The following is a 17,532-nucleotide window of genomic DNA, read 5'->3' as shown; positions in this document are numbered from 1 at the left end:
TCAGATGATGTGATCAGATGTGCATTTTGGAAAGATTAATTTGGCTGCTGAGTGGAGAATTAATCAGAGAAGAAATGGAGCGTTAGTGTTCAATCAGAGTTAGTTAGTCCATCTCTCTAAAATGGCTACAATTTAACATACAAAAACCCCAGAAAATAACATGTGATGACAATGAAACAGAGAAATTGGAACCTTTGTACATCGCTGATTGAAATGGAAAATGGTATAACCCATGGTATAATGGTATAATGTGGAAAATAGGCATTTCCTCAGTAACTTAAACATAGAATGACCATTTAACCTGACAATTCCACTCCTAGGTATATACCCAAAAAAACTGAAGACAGGGACTCAAACACAACTTTGTATATGAATGTTCATAGCAGCATAGAGCAAAAGGTGGAAGTAACCCAAATGTACCTCAGCTGATGAATAGATAAACAAAATGTGGTACAAGTATAAATGGAAAAGTGAAAGTAAAGTTGCTCAGTCATGTCTGACTCTTTGTGACCCGACGGACTGTAGCCTACCACATTCCTCCATCTATGGGATTTTCCAGGCAACAATACAGGAGTGGGTTGCCATTTCCTTCTCCAGGAGATCTTCCCAACCCAGGGATTGAACCCGGGTCTCCTGCATTGTAGGCAGATGCTTTACCATCTGAGCCACCAGGGAAGTCCCTGTTGGAATATAAATGGAATATTACTTAGCCATAAAAAATAATGAAAAGTACTAATACGTGCTACAACATGAATGAACCTTAAAAACATCATTCTAGGTGTAAGAAACCAGATACAAAAGGCCAGATGTTGCATGATTCCATTTATATAAAATTGTAGTGTAAGCAGATGCATAGGAACAGAGATCACATTAGTGGTTGCCAGGGCTAGGAGGGGGGAAATGAGGAATGACTGATAATGGGTCCAGGAAGGCCTTTGGGGATGATGGAAGTGTTGTGGAACTAGATAGCAGTGATAGTTGCACAACACTGTGAATATACTACATATCACTAATAGTGAATTTCACGTGTATTTGACTACAATAAAAAATTTAGTTTGTCCTCATCTCTCCTTATCTATTCAAGAAGGAAATTGATTTCATTATGACCTTCTGATCCTTTTTAAAAAAACATTTATGGAGAAGGCAACGGCAACCCACTCCAGTACTCTTGCCTGGAAAATCCCATGGATGGAGGAGCCTGGTAGGCTGCAGTCCATGGGGTCTCGAAGAGTCAGACACGACTGAGCAACTTCACTTTAACTTTTCACTTTCATGCATTGGAGAAGGAAATGGCAACCCACTCCAGTGTTCTTGCCTGGAGAATCCCAGGGACGGGGGAGCCTGGTGGGCTGCCGTCTATGGGGTCACACAGAGTCAGACACGACTGAAGCAACTGGGCAGCAGCAGCAGCAGCTGGGTCTTAGCTGTTGCACTCTGGATCTTTGATCTTTGTTGTGGCATATGGGGTCTTTAGTTGCAGCATGTGGGATCTAGTTCCCTGACCAGGGATCAAACCTGGAGCCTGCTTGCACCACCGGGGAAGTCCCTGATCTTAACTTTTTAAGATCCTGTAACTGCTCAGCTGGAGAAGGCGATGGCACCCCACTCCAGTACTCTTGCCTGGGAAATCCCATGGACGGAGGAGCCTGCTGGGCTGCAGTCCATGGGGTCTCGAAAAGTCGGACATGACTGAGCGACTTCCCTTTCACTTTTCACTCTCATGCATTGGAGAAGGAAGTGGCAACCCACTCCAGTGTTCTTGCCTGGAGAATCCCAGGGATGGGGGAGCCTGGTGGGCTGCCGTCTATTGGGTCACACAGAGTCGGACACGACTGAAGCAACTTAGCAGCAGCAGCAGCAGCAACTGCTCAGCTAATGTACTTTGCATGCTGCCTACCTATAATATTAGACAGTAAAATGAGAAAGTACTGTCTTTTCAGTTTCTTTTAGTCCTTCCGATTACATCATATTGAAAGTCTGACTTTGGTGCTAGTAAAGCCCAAACAACCCCTCTCTGTTTCTCTCTTCCTCCCTCCCTCTCTTGTTTAAGTAAAGAAGTAGCACACCTTAGGCCCAGGGCTTTAGGCAGGCAGCCTCAGAGCTCAACTTTAAGCATATTGTTTCATTTTCATTGCATCTACTTCTGCTGAAAGCTTCTCTTTAGAGCGAGTGGCACTAGTATTTCAACTATGCAGATGACACAGAATTTTTCCTTTTAAAATAGATTTTTAAAGCGGTGAAGTTATTTTTTGTTCAGTCAGAAATTATTTTTAAATATACATAATTTATTATTTTTATTATCTTAAATATACAGAAATAATAGAGGACCCCAGAAATAGCAAAGATTATGTGGTGACTGTACTAATGACTGAAGTTTGGGAAACAATACACTGTTCAAATACTGTTACTTTTCAGGAACTGGAGCCCATCAAACCTGTGGAAATTACAGGCTGCGGACAAAGTTCTGGCTAAGGCTCAACTTGTAGCAGCCCCCACCCACCCCCACCCTGTCACTGTGTCACTCTAAGGGAGTAAGTGGAGTGAGCCAGGGAGGCCTGCGGCTTGGAAATTAAAGCTGAGGAGGCAGAATCTGGCTTTTCCCCCAAGGCCTTTGGAGCTGACCTCGAGGGTAACTGGGGACTCAGCCATGATTCTCTCACAGAAGTCCTCAACAGGGGAAGGGATGGATGGGTGGTGACAAGAATCAATCAACTTGATGTGTTTCAAAACGATTTTAATTTTTTTTGCTTTTTGCTGTGCTACAGCATGTGAGATCCTAGTTCCCCAACTAGGAATGGAACCATGCCCCCTGCCGTGGAAGCTCAGAGTCCTAACCCCTGGACAGGGAAGTCCCCAAGAATCAGTCAGTCTTGTCAGTCTCACTACTTCCCAAACCCCAGCTCATCCTCCTGAAGTGAGAGGATCTTCTAGAAACGGGTCTTCGTGAGTCATGTTCACAGTGCTGGTCATAGCTATCCTCCCACGAGGATGCTACTAGCAGAGTCCACTCCTCTCTAAGCAGCCTCGACAAGCACTCAGACTTCTTTTCATCATTCATCCATTCAAGGAGCCCCTCAGAGCAATGGTTACTAAGAAGCCCCCAAATGAGCACTATTTCTAAATCTAAGATCTAAAAGGCTATTCATTTTAAGGTATAATAAAAGCAGCTCTCTGCATTTTAGTTCTTAGAAAAATCTTCCTAGATAAGAAAAAACATTCTGAGGAGTTTCCAGTGTCCTTCAAACTGATGCCTTGACAGCCCCGGGACTTTAGTGTAGACAACTGGATTAAATAGCCCACCAGCTCTGTAGCTTCCAGGGGGGATGGGGAGTGGGGCGGCATCTATAAAAAATGCTAAAACATCACTGGCGTAAATAAGTAGAAAAGTTAATTGGTCTCATTCCTGCTCTAAAAGACAGTTCTTGATGTGGACTTTTTTTTTTTTTTTTTTAACCCACTCTTGCCTTACACAGGCCTAACTTTGTGCAATACACGTGTTTGGTCAGAGTCAATAAAACATTAGTAATCACAGCAAAGAGAGTATTTTTAAAGTTCTACGTCTGCCTGTGCCTGGGAACATTCTCATACAAATGTTTCTTCTCCCTTTAAAAACAGAATTTAAGAGAAAAAGAAAAGATGTTCAAATAGTGATTGTATTTTGGCACAAAATGTGTCACAAATCAACATATAACTTTGTATAACTCCCCAGCAGAACCTAGCCAAATGAAAGCCCTCCCCAGCTGAACTTAGCTCCTAGGGTAGAATAGTCCTGTTTACAAACATGGAAGAGATGGGCAGTAGGAACCTGGTTCTAGTTTAGGGACAAGATTGGAAGGTCAGGCATGGAAGGGATCCTTGTTGGGCCCCGGAACTTCTCATATGTATCATCAGCACGTGGCCTCATGAGCAGCTCTGTCCTTGGGCTTTCCTAGACACAGGAGGGGGAGACCCGAGTTCTACACTGTGATCCAGAAGGAACAGTGACTTTGGGTAAGAGATCTCCACCTAGAAAATAGGTCCTGATCTCAGGGTGTCCCTTGTCCCAAAGTCAGGAAAAAGAGGAGTGGAAGGTAGACAGTTGATGTTGCTTCTTGCTTTTCCTTTATGCCTACATGAGAGAATAAGTAGTTTTCTTCCTAAGTGCCTGGTGGTAAAATGTGATAAATTTCTTCGAACCATGCAGATGGAGTAGAAATAAAGCATGCCAAAAATATTTGAAGTTAGCCTCACCATAGCTGAAATTTTGACACTAAATAATGCATAGTGTGGACCTGTTTATGAGGACTGGGTAATTTGTTAAATAGTCTTCATTTTGCACCCTTTAACCTGCCTCCCCAAAATTTGTCTGATTCAGACAAATCACAAAACAGAGTTAACAAAAAAATAAGTACGTGGAACAATAAGAGATACTCCCCTGAATTTTTTTCTTAGAACATTAATTTTGCTTTGCCAGCAGAAGTGGACACCACTGGGTGATTAATCTATTTCTGTGCATTTGTATTTCTAGAAAATCAGTTCCTTCTCATCCTCACTAAATCAAATCTAAAGGGGAAAGTTTGACAATATACTTGAGATAATGTGGGCAAATGTTATCATGTAGTGCTCCTAGGAATGGAAGTGAAGAAAATCTCTTAAGGGGGAGGGCACTTCAGCCACCCCTAAGCTAAGGAATAACAAATGCTGACTTTCTCCTTGGTAAAAGGAGAAAGGAATAGAGAGGTTGAGCACAGTGAAATATTTTTTGATACACTGTCCGGCTCATGGACTTACATAATGAAGTATTAGCCCAGGTGGCCAAACCACAGACTGGGTGGCTTAAACAACAGAAATTTATTTTCTCATAGTTCTGGAGGCCGGAAGTCTAAGATCAAAGTGTTGGTAATGTTGGTTTCTCCAACGCCTTCTCACCATGGCCTGACATGGCCTTTTCTCTGGCCTGCACATCCCTGGTGTCTCTGCCCTATATAAGGTCATCAGTCTTACTGAAGTAGGGCTCTACCCTATGATTTCATTTAACCTTTATCACCTCCTCATAGGCTCTATCTCCCAATACAGTCACATTGGGAGTTAGAGTTCTAACCTATGAACTGGGGTGGTAGTGGGTGGGGTGAGGGGACACAATGCAGTCCATTACAGTGTATGGAAATTTTCTGGAAGGATACGCAGCAAATTGTTGTTAATATGACTTCTGGGGAATGGTGCTGGGGTTCCAAGTTAGTCCTATTTCTTCTACAGGAATTTTTTAAATGACACTATTTTAATAGTTGGTGATGATGATAAAAGGACATTAATTGGAAGAGGTGCCAAATTTTAGCCTGCCCGTTACACATACAGAGCCCCAACCAGCCCTGAGTGCATAGAAGTGCTCCATGGCTAAGGAAGGCTACTTGGAAGGCATTAGCATCCCAATTGGTCCCCAGTCCATCACTGCTGGGGCAAGTGATGTCTAAGGAAAGAAAGGACCGAGTGGGGAAATATCACCATCCTGTTGTCAAGACCCATAGGCAAGAGTACCATCCATAGGACCCCAGCTTGGGTGGTAAAGGTCCAGCAGAGTAGCCAAGGGAGCAGGGTGGAAGGGGCATTTGGGGTCTGAAGTTTCGTCACAACACCCTCCAACCTCTCCACTCATTTATCCCACAGTCTTCCTGTGAAGTCAGCATTGCTGGTTGGAAATAACATCTCCAGGGCTTATGCAAGAAATCTGAGGAATAAATGAGAAGTTGCTTTCATTCCCTGAATTTGTATAAACCTCCTAATTGCTTCCATGTCTGTGGTTGTTAGCCACTAATTATTAGGTGTTTTGCCTCTGTCAGCATTTTCACAAACTATTCCTTTCTGTAAGACATGATAAGCACTTAATCAAGGTTGAGTTAGAGGCATGTGTACCAGAGGGAGGGGGAGAGGGGTTGGAGGGTGTGGGAGGGTGGATAGGAATGGTGAGGCTGTGTATGTGGTTTTGCAGCTGTGAGCCAATATGGAAGAAAGAGCACTGAACCGCAAGACACTAATACGAACCGCAAGGCACTGAAACAATAATAGTAACAGCAGCTGCCTTTTTCCAAAAAAAAGTTGAAATGTAGTTGATTTACAATGATTTACAATGTTGTGTTAATTTCTGCTGTACAACAGAGTGATTTAGTTATATATATGTATATATTCTTGTTTATATTCATTTCTATTATGGTTTATCATAGGATATTGAATCTAGTTCTCTGTGGTATACAGTGGGACCTCGTTTTTTATCCCTTCTATATAATAGTTTGCCTCTGCTAACACTAGCCTCTTACGCCATCCCTCCCCCAGCCTCCTCCCCACTTGGCAATCACAAGTCTGTTCTCGATGTCTGTGAGTCTGTTTCTCTATAAGCTCATTTATGTCATATTTTAGATTCCACATATGTGATAACATATGGTATTGGTCTTTCTCTTTCTGACTGACTTAGTATGATAACTCTGGGTCCATCTGTGTTGCTGCAAATGGCACTGTTTGTTTTGTTGTTGTTGTTCTTTTTTATGGTTGAGTAGTATTCCATTGTATATATGAACCACCTCTTCATCCATCCATCTGTTGTTTCCACGTCTTGGTTAGTGTGAATAGTGCTGCTAGGAATATAGGGGTGCATGTATCTTTTTGGATTAGAGTTTTGTCTGGATGTATGCCCCGGAGTAGGATTGCTGGATCATACGGTAATTTTGATTTTAGTTTTCTGAGGACCCTCCATACAGTTTTCCATAGTGGCTGCACCCACTCACATTCTTGCCAACAGTGTGGGAAGGTTCTTTTCTTTACATCTTCTTCAGCATTTGTTATTTGTAGACTTTTTAATGATGGCCATCTGACCAGTGTAAGGTGGTACCTTACCGTAGTTTTGATTTGCATTTCTCTGATAATTAGCAATGTTGAGTATCTTTTTATGTGCTCATTGGCCATTTGCATTTTTTTCTTGAAGAAATGTCTATTTAGATCTTCTGCCCATTTTTTTGATTGGGTTGTTTGGTTTATTTTGTTGAGTTGTATGAGCAACAACAACTGCCTTTAACTGTGCAGTTAACTTGAAATTGAACCAGGCATTGTGTTGAGTCCTCTGTACCCTCTGATCCTCACCAGAGAACCTTGATGTTGCTCTTACAGATGCAAAGCTCAGAGAGAGTCAGCCACCAACCAGCAAGAGGTGTGTGTCAGTCAGTGAGCTGGCTACACATAACAGAACACAAGTAGCAGTGGCTTGAACAACTCAGAAGATGTTTTTTCTCATGTGAGAAGTTTGGGAATAGTTAATCCAGGGCTTGTGTGGTTGCTCCTTACCATTGAGGATGGAGGTCCAGTGTCCCTACTAGCATTTGGCTGCGTTGTCCTTCTAATGTGGACACCAAGTCTCTCTTCTGGACAGGAAAAGGAAAGGGACAAGAACAAAAGGCACATACTGCTGACTCTGTCCCCCTTTTATTTAAGGAGATTTCTAGAAAGTTCTATCTCTATGTGCTTCTACTGTATCACCTGGCCTTTTTTTTGCAAGATGGCTATTGTGTGCTTGATACTGTGCCAGACATTCACATGTATTGTATTTATTCTTTATAACAGCCCTGTATGAGAGCTCTTTACAACCCCTGGGCTCTGGTTTTATCCTTGCTATTATATAGCTAAGCAATCCAAAGTAATCATTTTCTGTCTCTGACCCCCAGTTTTCTCATCTGTTTTATGAAGGACCAGACTAGAGAAGGAGTTTTTAAAGTCTCCAGACCCTTACAGGGACCATGGATAAAACCCAGGAAGAAGGGTTGTGAATTTGGATGGGGAAAACCATTTCATTCTTATTTTCTCTAACCTCTAGTTGAAATTTAGCATTTCCTTCTATTATAACTGTAGGCAACAGACCACAATAATAGTAGCAGATTCTGTGACTTTTTTTTACCGAAGGAAATCACAGATATTTTACAGCCTATTATAGTTGTTTCAGATATGTTAAGATGTCATTTATGTTCATCACTACCTAAAATTGTGGTCATTATTAGACCTGCCATATTTAATATGTTAATTAAGAGGCATACATCTATATAGATCTACCTTACAAATTTTGTTTTTAATATTTTAGTAACTTAAAAAAATGGGGCTTCCCTGGTGGCTCAGTGATAAAGATTCTCCTGCCTATAATGCAGAAGACACAAGATACTCACATTTGATCCCTGGATTGGGAAGATCCCCTGGAGGAGGGCGTGACAACCCACCCTAGTTATTCTTGCCTGGGAAATCCCATGGACAGACAAGCCTTGCGGGCTGAGGTCCATAGGGTTGCAGAGAGTCAGACATCACTGAAGTACTGAGCATGCATATTTCAAAGTAATTTATTTTCTTCATAATCATGTGTATTTTGCTTTATGCCTTTGAAAACATTTTCTGAGAAGGGATCCATAGGCTTCATTGGACTGCCAAAGAGCCCATGGAACAAATAAGACAAAGCTCCTGAAATATGAGAACTCTGCCTCTCTGGCTGTAAATGAGACTATGCCACTAACTATCATGGTCATCCTGAACAACTTCCTTCAGTGCTCTATTTCCTCAGTTTTCTATTCTGTAAAATGGGAATAATACTAGCCTTATTTAGCTAAGAGCTACTAAGAGAACCAGAGAAATCTGCATGTGAGTACACACAGATGCAGAGCTTATGCCTGTTCAGCTGTGCAGAGTCAGCTTCTGAAGTGGTAATAAATGAGGGTCATTAAGTTGTTCAACTTTAGACCTATTTCCAAGAGATGCTGATTTTTTCAATCACTTCTAGATAAGTGTCCTGAGATAGTCATATAGATTGGGACTAGGAAAAAACTCAATAATAAAGGGGAAATTGCACCTTAGATGCACTTGGATAGAACTACTTAAGAACACAGGAGATAAAATGAGATTTTTCCCAATGGATCATATAACTCCAATTATCCTAGGCTCTGAGAAACTAGGAGCCTAGGAGCCATGGAATTTTCCAGGCAAGAGTACTGGAGTAGGTTGCCATTTCCTTCTCCAGGGGATCTTCCCGACCCAGGGATTGAACCCAGGTCTCCCACATTGCAAGCAGATGCTTTTACTGTCTGAGCTACCAGGGAAGCAGTTGGTAAAGAATCCGCCTGGGTTGGGATGATCCCCTGGAGAAGGGAAAGGCAACCCACTCCAGTATTTTGGACTTCCCTGGTGGCTCAGATGGTACAGCGTCTGCCTACAATGCGGGAGACCCGGGTTTGATTCCTGGGTTGGGAAGGTCCTCTGGAGAAGAAAATGGCAACTCACTCCAGTACTCTTGCCTGGAAAATCCTACCTACCAGGCTCCTCTGTCCACGGACTCACAAAGAGTCAGACACACTGAGTGACTTCACTTCACTTCGGAAAAACTTCAGTTAATAAACCATGGTTAAAAGAAAAAAATCACATATCAATCAGTCATTTCCTCTGTAATCTTTAAATACAGGGATAATTGGACAAATGACTAGAAAGTTGAGAAAGTTGGTTTGTTTCTTTCATAGTCTGTGCCTTTAAAATATCTGTGAGTATTTACCAAATATTTATTCATCCAAGAAATCTGCTGAGGTGACTATAATTAATGTTTTAAGTAGCAAAGTAAATATCTACAAACATCTTATTTGTTCAACAATATTTTAGAAATGAGCTCAAATTATGTTTGGGGTGTTAATTTCATGCTTTCATAGTCTTAAAGACACAGTGTACTGGGAGGTAGTCAGCTTGGCCAAGAAAGATGGTTCCTAAACAAGGTGATATTTTGATCGGTTTCCCCAAGGACTTTTGGAAATACCCTGGGATGTTTTTGTTGAAGAGGATGTCTGGTTTGCACAATGGAAGCTGCCCTTTTTTTTTCTGGCTTTGAGAGAATGGAAGTCTGATTCTGCTGTCTTAGCCAGATAGAGAAGAACTCGGCTAAAAGTTAGAATTGAGGAAAATTTTTATTCTACTAAAATAGAAAAAGAAAAGCCTACTTCTATATTCAAAAAAAAAAAGATAAAACTCTGGTTTTCTTATCTTGATATTAATAAGAGGTCATTCATTCATTCATTTGCAAGTGTTCCTTGATTGCCCACCTTTAGCAAGGCACTATGCCAAGCACAACAGATGTGGCCCATGCCCTCCTGACACTTAAGACTAATGTTAATAACATTAAAAATTTTGAGAGACAGGTTCTGTGCTAAGTATTTTACTTATGTGAATTCATTAATGCTTCCCAGTCACCCTAGAAGGAAAATACTGTTACCCCACGTTACATTACAGGTAAGGAATCACAAGTTTAAGGAGCTTGTTCAGGTTTACAGGGCTAGTCAGGGACTGAGCTGAGATTCAGTCTTGGCCAATCTGATGCCACAATCTGTGCTCTGAAACAGGGGTTGGCAAACTACAGCCCACTAGCCAAATCCAGCCCAATGTCTGCTTTTGTAAATAAAGTTTTATTGAAACAGACAAGTTCCCATTCATTTACATGATGCCTTTGGCAGCTTCCATGTAACAGTATTAGTCCAGTGGTTGCAGCAGAGACCACATGGCCCATAGAGCCTAAAATATTTACCTGTCCCTTTACAGGAAAGAGACTGCTCTAAAATTCCAACTCCCGCTGCTTCCTCTCCCACAGAAATGACAAGAGGTATGTAAAATAATTGAAAATAATTTTTTAACGTACCATGATTCATGAAATGGAACCCTGTGAAAGAGAATCACTGGAGTGGTGGGGCATGAGCTCTTTAAAATGTGAGTCCCCAGAGAGGGGACCTCCAAGCTGAGATCTGAAACCTGGGACAGAGCTTCTCGCTGAAGAACTTGTAGTTTATTTAGCTCCCCCTATATCCACTACATCTGCAAAGGATGACAAAGAAGCCAGTCTCTTTTCTGGAGTTAAAAGATTGCCTCTCCCTTTAAATGGGAGCCTGGGAGGATTCAGTGAGGGGAATGACAGATGAAAATGTTCAGCATGGTACTTGACACCCAGCTGGCACTTCCCAAACAGCCCTTCTTCCTTCTGTCTCCTATCCTTGCCACCAGCTGAACCAAAATTGGTCTGCTGCCTAAACTTGCAAAGGTTTATACATCAAGAACACAATGCTTTATGCTTTAAAATGGGCATTGACATTTAATATAGTAAAGTGAGGGTTGGAAGTATGTGTCCTATACTCAGAATAAATTGTTTGGTCCAGTGGATGAGTCCCAAGGGGAAAAAATGTGCTAGCTAAGTCATTCCATTTGTGGTTGGGGCACAGATTCCCTTTCTTGATCCAAATGACCAAGGCTGAGGGCAGAGGGGGGGTTGGGCAAGTGGGTGCAGGATGCTTGCCTTGTCAGTCTTCTGCATGAGTCCCTCCAAGACTGTCAGTCTCCATTTTATATGGTACCTTCATCCATCCATTACCAACATTAAAGGCCTCATCTTTAACCGGGCTCTGGGCCATTTGCTTGACAGTGAAAAACTGCTGAGTTTTCCTGCCAAGTATATATCCATATATTTTTTATAGATATAAATTGCCTTCAAGGCCACTTCTCCTCTTAACAGTTAAGGTTACTATATCTGCCCACCCCTTTGGTTCTTTAGAAAAACACAGACTTTGTGGTTAGACCTGGCTTTATGTCCTTGTTCTGTTCAACTAGCTGTGTGACCTTGGGGAAAACTTTTAACTTCTCTGATCCTCAGTCTTGTCATTTGTAATAATAATATCTATTACTGTCATCCATTTATACAATATTTGAGTGTTTCATATGTGCCAGGCACCATGCTGGGCTCTTTGGATTTCACAGCAAACAAGGATCTCAATTCTTATGGCTCTTACAGTCTAGTAGAGGGAGTTACTATAATCAAGTAAATAAATGCTTAAGATTGTTACAGATGTGATCAGTGATATGGAGGAGACAGGGTGATGTAATAGAATGAGCTACTTAAGTGATACTGAGGCAAGACCTGTAGAATAAGAATGAGCAAACCATGGGAAGAGCTGTAAATGACATCAGGCAGAGGGAGAAAGGTCTGGAGGCAGGGAAAATGTGTTTTAGGAAGACAGAGTAGTCAGTATCCAAGAGGGGCAGTGGTACAAGACAAGGTCAGAGAGGTGGATAGAGACCAGCTCACATGGGCCTTATGGGTCATGACAAGGAGTTTTAGGTTTTATTTTAATTAGCCTGAGAAGCCAATGAAAGTGATTGAGATACGTATAGGGTTCGCATGTTTAAAACATCGGTCTGGTTACTGCATATTGAAGGGATCATAGGGAAAAAGGGTAAAAACAGGGAGGCCAAGGTTGTAAGGATCACCTAAAATTACAAAGGTAAAATAATGAGCATACCTCCTGACACAGAGAATTTTTCTATGAATGCTAGTTAGCTGTTTTTCTGAAAAATCGAAGCCTGTCTTATCTAATACAGTAGACAGTGGCTTCATGTGGCTGTTGAGCATTTGAAATGTGACTAGTGCAATCATGCAAATGTATTTTATTTCATATTAATTAAATTTAAAAACTAGTATTTGACTCAGTCACTTGGGAAGTACTTTTGAAAACCTTGGATATATGAGTCTATTTTTTAGCTGTAAATTTTATGAAATCTGAGTACAGATTCAACTATTTTTGATGAAAATTTAATGTCCAAATTGAGATGTTCTATAACAGTAAAATGCACACATGATTTCAAAGATTTAGTATGAAAAAGAAAATGTAAAATTATTAATAATTTTCATATTGATTACATGTTCAAATTTAGGACATACTAGGTTAAATTAAATATTATTTAAATAAATTAATTTCACTTATTTTACTGTTTTTAAAGCTTTAAAAAAAATTTAAATTAACATATGTTACTGAGTCCAAGATTACTACTTCTTGCCATACAACAAGCTAATAAATTAAGAAATGAGATGTTGGGACAAGGAATAGAGACTTTATTCAGCAATCCAGCCAACTGAGAAGATGGCAGACTAGCGTCCCAAAGAACTATCTTCCCTAAATTAGAATTCAGGCTTCTTTTATGATAAAAGGAAAGGGGGTATGGCTCGATGTTGCAAACCTTGGTGCCAGAATCCTTTGTTCCTGCCTTCCCTGTAGGTCTGTTTGGTAACAATGTTCCTGTAAACTTCCAACAAGACAAATGTCATTCTTTGTTCTGTGGTCTTTAGAGGAAAAGTGTTATATCTTTAAAGGTCAGAGCCTTGAGAATGGGTTCTCCTGTATGCAGGCTATAGGCAACATTCTTTTACAAAGGTGCAAAGCCAGCATGACTAAGCATGGGCCACAGAGCACATGGGTTAGAGCTAAAGAAATAGATCCAATATGGAGTCAGGTTTGTTCTTGTGTGTTACACATAAGTGTCTCACGTGTATTACTATTGGACATGCTGGTCAGAGACAGAAATCTAGAAATTTAAATGCACAGGATGTTAACTCTTGATTATGTCTCCTATCTAGAAATCTCAATTTGAAGATTAGAACTGGCAAAAAATAAAAAGCAATAGCATCTTTTGGAAACACTAAGAATACAGGATCTGCATGTTAATTATATATTTGATGTGTATCTTAACCTCAGGGAATTCTTTTGGCATCCCTGACTATTCCTGGATATTGGACCTTACTTTAGCAAATTCAAGCACTCCAACTCTGGGAGGAGCCAGGACTTAAAGAACCTGCAGGTGTAAAGCTGAATCCCCAAAGCCAGGCTTAGTAACCTTGTGGTATTATTATATCCACTTTGAGCAAGAAAAGGATCGAGTAAGTCTAGCATAGATTGAAATCTCCAGCTCCAGAGAGCATAGATGCACAGAGCCTCCTAACGGTTTAGGACAGTGTATTCATAGTAAATCACTGGGAGAGGTAGGAGTGATTTCCATCTCTGCCTGCAGATTCTCCACAAAGCAATTAAATAAATTGCTTTAACGTAAAGTATAGGTAAAGTTTGTACCGGGGTCTGTATGTAGTGCCTTAGGTTCGTTACCCCTTTTAAACTTCATGAAACTTTCTGAGGTAGGTGTTAAGGTTTAGTGACTTGTCCAAGATCAATCATATCACACAGCTGCTAAGAGGCAGAGCAAGGATTCAAACCCAGGCAGCCTGACACCAGAACCTACACTCTTAGTCCCTAGACAGGCAGCAATCCTGTTGACATGCCAGTGACCCAAGGGACCACCCTTGAAGATAAGACTTCTCTACTTCCATCACTTCTAGCCATTGCTGAGACTTGCTTACCCCTTGCTAGTCCCTCCTCTGCTCCCAGCCCTGAGCTAGCAGGCCACGACTGAGCAACTCCTTATGATTGAGAGATGGGTGTGTGCCACTGAGAAATCACCCAGTTGCTCCCTCCAGAAAGAAAAATAAAGAATAAACGATTATTTTGCTATTCTCCAGATGTATCACTGTACCCACCACAGGGTCTAGTATGCTGCCTAGCATTCATTCACTATTTATTCATTCATGTTCAGCTTTCATTCTTTCAGCAGACTTAGGTGATCAGTTCCCTGTCTTGTGAGATGTGAATGAAAACTTCACAAATACTATCACTATTAGTAATATTACTGGTCATCATTAGTAACACTAATAATCAAGTTATATTACTATTAGTAATTGGTTAATAGTGGTAATACTGTAACACCTTCATTAATAATATTTGTGGAGCACTTGCCATACTAAGTACTATTAATATTAATATCACTTAATTAGTTAGCACTTAGTAACTTTTTTTTCTATCTTGAGCACTTAATTTTCTGTGTTTAATTCTCACAACAATGGTGTAAGGAAATTCCAGAAGCCTCAAAATACTACACAACCCATGAGAGCACTGGGTTATTCAGTGTTTCGGCTATAAATTCCTGAAAGAGGGTCATTCACCCATGTGATAGCAGGATGTTCACTGACCCCTCACAACTGTAAACAAAGCAGACATGGTCTCTGCACTGGGAAAATCACAACAGAACCACCCCTGGATGGAAAACATTTCTTTTCCTTTTACAGAGCAGGGTTGCAAGAACGAAGAGACAAAATCTCTAGTTTCCAGAACTGATTGGTGGGCTTGCATCTCTAAAAATGTTTTGTCTCATGCTCTATACCTCTGCAACACCCAACTCCTCCTCATTCCCCAAAATGCTCCAAAGGTTTTCCTGATGTCCTCCAACCTCTCTTTTTGTCCTTTTTATCCTCTTAATGAATTATTTCTCCTCCAACTGACTAACTCAGATATCTTCTTAGTGAAGATCTACCAAACAGGTCCAACTGCTTGTTTGTTCTTGATATAAAAAGAAAAGAATGGAGTGCTTCTTCCTTTCGGCTCAGTAGTGCCTTCCTTCATCCCCAGTCTCCCAGCCTTCGCCTCTAGCCTGTGAGCTCATGAGGATGGAGGAAGGCAGGGACTGTTTCTTATTAGGTGTCCTGTACCCAGCTACTGTCACAAGGCCTGTCACATATTATTGTTGTCTCTAATGGGCATTAAATATTATGTGCCAACCCTGTGGGTCCTTGTCTTCTAGTTTATATCATTTTCTGCCAAAAAACTGAAGAGGGAGTAACCACTGTTTTGTTGTTGTTCAGTTGCTAAGTTGTGTCTGACTCTTTGCAGTCTTATTGACTACAACATGCCAGGTTTCTCTATCCTTCACTATCTCCCGGAGCTTGCTCAAATTCATGTCCATTGAGGCAGTGATGTTATCCAACCATCTCATCCTCTGTCACCCCCTTCTCCTTTTCCTTCAGTCTTTCCCAGCATCAAGGTCTTTTCCCATGAATTCACTCTTCATATCAGGTGACCAAAGTATTGGAGCTTTAGTTTCATCATCAGTCCTTCCAATGAATATTCACGGTTGATTTCCTTTAGGACTGACTGGTTTGATCTCCTTGCAGTCCAAGGGACTCTAAAGAGTCTTCAACACCACAGTTCAAATGCATCAATTCTTCAGCACTTAGCTTTCTTTATAGTCCAACTCTTAACATCCATCATGACTACTGGGAAAACCATAGCTTTGACTAAATGGACCTTTGTTGGCAAAGTAATGTCTCTGCTTTTTAATACTCTGTCTAGGTTTGTCATAGCTTTCCTTCCAAGGAGAAAGTGTCTTTTAATTTTGTGGTTGCAGTCACCAGCCACAGTGATTTGGGAGCCCCCAAAAATAAAATCGGTCTTTACTTCCACTTCTTCCCCATCTATTTGCCATGAAGTGATGAGACCAGATGTCATGATCATAATTTTTTTAATGTTGAGTTTCAAGCCAGCTTTCTTCACTCTCCTCTTTCACCTTCATCAAGAGGCTCTTTAGTTCTTCATTTTCTGCTATTACAGTGGTATCATCTGCATATCTGAGGTTGTTGATATTTCTTCCAGCAATCTTGATTCCACCTTGTGATTCATCCAGTTCAGTTCAGTTGCTCAGTCATGTCCGACTCTTTGTGACCCCATAGACTACAGCACGCTGGGCTTCCCTGTCCATCACCAACTCCCGGAGCTTACTCAAACTCATGTCCATCGAGTCAGTAATGCCATCCAACCATCTCATTCTCTATCGTCCCCTTCTCCTCTCACCTTCAATCTTTCCCAGCATCAGGGTCTTTTCTAGTGAGTCAGTTCTTTGCATGAGGTGGCCAAAGTACTGGAGTTTCAGCTTCAGTATCAGTCCTTCCAATGAATATTCAGGACTGATTTCCTTTAGGTTAGACTGGTTGAATCTCCTTGCAGTCCAAGGGAGTCTCAAGTCTTCTCCAACACCACAGTTCAAAAGCATCAATTCTTCGGCACTCAGCTTTCTTTATAGTCCAACTCTCACATCCACACATGACTACTGAAAAAACCATAGTTTTGACTAGACAGACCTTTGTTGACAAAGTAATGTCTCGCTTTTTAATATGCTGTCTAAGTTGGTCATAGCTTTTCTTTGAAGGAGCAAGCGTCTTTTAATTTAATGACTGCAGTCACCATCTGCAGTGATTTTGGAGCCCCCAAAATAAAATCCGTCACTGTTTCCATTGTTTCCCCATCTATTTGCCATGAAGTGATGGGACCAGATGCTATGATCTTAGTTTTCTGAATGTTGAGTTTTAAGCCAACTTTTCACTCTCCTCTTTCACTTTTATTAAGAGGCTCTTTAGTTCTTTTTCACTTTCTGCCATAAGGGTGGTGTCATGTGCATATCTGAGGTTATTGATATTTCTCCCGGCAATCTTGATTCCAGCTTGTGCTTCATCCAGCCCAGCATTTCTCATGATGTACTCTGCATATAAGTTAAATAAGCAGGGTGACAATATACAGCCTTGACGGTCTCCTTTTCCTATTTGGAACCAGTCTGTTGTTCCATGTCCAGTTCTAACTGTTGCTTCTTGACCTGCATACAGGTTTCTCAGGAGACAGGTCAGGTGGTCTGTTATTCCCACCTCTTTAAGAATTTTCCACAGTTTGTTATGATCCACACAGTCAGAGGCTTTGGTGTTGTCAATAAAGCAGAAGTAGATGTTTTTCTGGAAGTCTCTTGCTTTTTCTATGACCCAACGGATGTTGGCAATTTGATCTCTGGTTCCTCTACCTTTTCTAAATCCAG

At 41.1% G+C, this 17,532-nt stretch overlaps 1 non-coding gene across 1 annotated transcript; it reads right to left on the bottom strand.

The window, feature by feature from the left end:
* Positions 1 to 603: 603 nt before the first annotated feature.
* TRNAC-ACA lies at positions 604 to 675 on the bottom strand. The gene has a single exon. It is a non-coding gene; the product is annotated as a tRNA-Cys (tRNA).
* Positions 676 to 17,532: the final 16,857 nt, after the last annotated feature.

Source organism: Oryx dammah, unplaced genomic scaffold, assembly GCF_014754425.2.
Source record: "Oryx dammah isolate SB20612 unplaced genomic scaffold, SCBI_Odam_1.1 HiC_scaffold_5, whole genome shotgun sequence".
In the NCBI taxonomy this organism is placed as follows: Eukaryota; Metazoa; Chordata; class Mammalia; order Artiodactyla; family Bovidae; genus Oryx; species Oryx dammah.
Note: the sequence above shows the minus strand (reverse complement) of the source record. Positions and strands in the feature narration are given on the sequence as shown.